The 2,581-nt window shown below is 44.4% G+C and overlaps 1 pseudogene; it reads right to left on the bottom strand.

The window, feature by feature from the left end:
- Positions 1–729: 729 nt before the first annotated feature.
- On the bottom strand, positions 730–2,118 carry LOC128560298 (phosphatidylserine synthase 1-like; annotated as a pseudogene).
- Between the last annotated feature and the right edge of the window lie 463 nt (positions 2,119–2,581).

The raw sequence follows: 2,581 nt of genomic DNA, 5'->3' as shown, positions 1-2,581 counted from the left end.
GGGTTCTCCAGAGGCTGTGGGGCTAAGTCTTCCACTTCTCACCTCAAAGTAGGTTTTGCTTGTCAATTCTCAGTTCCCTTTTGTTAGGCTGGTGTGCACCTGCTGTGTAGTGAAGCTCTCCAAAAGGGGACTGAGGTTACTAAATAGGATCACAAGAGCTCTTTTCACACTTTTTTCTCCAGAAGGAAGGGGACCTTTCCCCCAATTTCAATTTCAGCACTGGTTTCTGATGGCTTTTAAGCATCCTAATGTAAAAACAAGTAACAACACAACAACAAAATAAAAGAAAAGTGGCCTGAATTCAAACAGATCAATCAAATGGGAGGGCAGATTCGTAAAAATAAGACCTGGTAACCAGTCCACTAACCATCTGGTTAATGTGTGTCTGCATGATGTTTACTTTGCACAAGCACAGAGCTATCCTCAGCAGCGGTGAGTGAATAGCTACCCTTCTCTTTCCAATATGCTGTACTGCTACTGTGACTGCAGGCCAAGTGCTGAAGTTAGAAGAGACCCCAAATTGGCAAAAGGACCCAGGCTGAGAGCTGCCTGTGTGGCCAGGTCTGTGGGAAACAAGACTTACACTCTCAAATAATGACCCCAAAAGTTCCCTCTCCTCTTCCTCTTTGCTGTGTACATTTTGACCTCCTAACAGGGAGGTGCAAATGAATTCTGTTTCCCTCTCAGTTTTAGGCACTCTCTGGAACATCTTTGATTAACCACAGTCTTTCATTTATTTCCAGCCCTGTTGGTGACTTTTGACTTGGAATGTCAATTCCTTCCTCTGGAATAATGCCTTTCATTGTTGCACAAATGCTTGGGTGGGCTGTCTTCAGGAACCTTTGTCCCTTTCCTGGGTGCCAGGAGATATCTGGACGGTAGGAGCCATCTTCAGGCTCTGAATAGGTCTTCTCTAGGTGACCATAGTGTTCTGCATACCAAACCATGCCATATAGACACAGAAGGTGGTGAACACCATGCTAAGAAGCCAAAGCACAACATAGTGTATTTGGGTCTTACAGAAAAGATCTTATCCAAATTTTATGTAAAAAATAGCTTCCGGGAAACCAATGACCCCAAACAGCCAGCACTGTGTTCCCACGTGTTTGCATCGTGTTTTGGTGAGGTAGGTGTAGTGCTGTCCCACTGTGGGAGCTGTGATGACACCAATGAAGAGAATCCTACACCAACTTAATGGATGGATGGCGTGGAACACAAAGATATGCTTCAACAAGAAGGATTTCAACTCAGTCAGCTGCTAGATGATCATGAAGAGGTATCGGCCACTCTCTGAAAAGAAGATTTGGGGTCAAACCATTGAACATAGGTCTAGCCAGCAGGAGTACACTGCCGCACGGCTCTCTTGATCTCCCTGGTGGTTATGTGAATGTCCTTGAAGCTTGCCCAGTAAGTCCTTATCTCCAAAATGGCAAACAGCCATGCCACCACTGCTGCACAACAGGATGTCCTGAATGACTTGGTCCCACCAGCACTTGGCAAAATTGGGCAGAAGATGCCTTACCAAAAGCTCAGTTAGCTCCCAGGTAATGCCGATTGTCCAATAGAAACCATAACTGAGGATTAACAAAGGTTTCAAGGCCCAGCCCCAGAAGTGTCCAAATGCAAATATAGCAAAGTGACTGATAATCCTTTCGTAGGTGATAACAGAGCAGTTCACAGCATACTCCATGATATCCGTTTCCCTTGTGGTGTATTGAAGATTTGGATCTAGCCAACACATTAGGGATTTCACCTGCTCAGAGTTCAGGAAGAGCAGGATACCAGGAACAGGAAGCAGAGCACACCAAGTCCAAAACCATTCACCATCAGGCTGGATGAGGCCCAGTGACAGGACTGTGGAGGAAAGCTAACACACTGATGATAAGAAAGAAGAAAACAACAGAGAGAATGCCTCTCCGGATGTTGTCTTCTGGAAAAGAGTCATCTCCGGGGAAGGCAAAGTATGTGAGGCTGATGATGGTGAAGCCAGGTGACAGTGTGTGGCTGGGAGACGTCAATGGTCACATCCTATACTTGCTGTTTGTTGATCATCTGGAAATGCATCTTTTAGTTCACATCATCTTTGCTCAGAGTCTGGCTCCCCATGCAGGATGACATAGCCCACCTCCCTGTCCTGCCACGGTGGTGGCCCCAGCCCACAAAGGCTGGGACCCCGAGGGTGACAAGCCACAGCGGGCGAGCAGCTGGATGGTAAGGCTGGGTCTGGTACCTAGCAAAGGCTGGGCTTCAGTCTCTAATTTAATTTTAGCCATTCTTAGAGGTGTCTAATCTTATTATGGTCTAAATTTGAATTTCCATAGGAACCATGATATTGAGCATCATTCCATAACATCGGCTTATTTGTCATCTGAATATCTTTGGTGAAATGTTCACACATAGTTTTTACAATTTTTTATTGTGTTATTTTCTTGTTATTGCATTTTGAGCAATCTGGATATCATTTCTTTATCAGATGTTATTTTCAATTTTTTTTCAAGTTTGTAGCTTATATTTTCATTATCCTGTCTTCTGAAGAATGGAAGTTTTAAATTTTGATGAAGTCAAATTTACCAGTGTATGA

The sequence above is a fragment of the Nycticebus coucang genome, chromosome 11, assembly GCF_027406575.1.
Source record: "Nycticebus coucang isolate mNycCou1 chromosome 11, mNycCou1.pri, whole genome shotgun sequence".
Taxonomy (NCBI): domain Eukaryota; kingdom Metazoa; phylum Chordata; class Mammalia; order Primates; family Lorisidae; genus Nycticebus; species Nycticebus coucang.
Note: the sequence above shows the minus strand (reverse complement) of the source record. Positions and strands in the feature narration are given on the sequence as shown.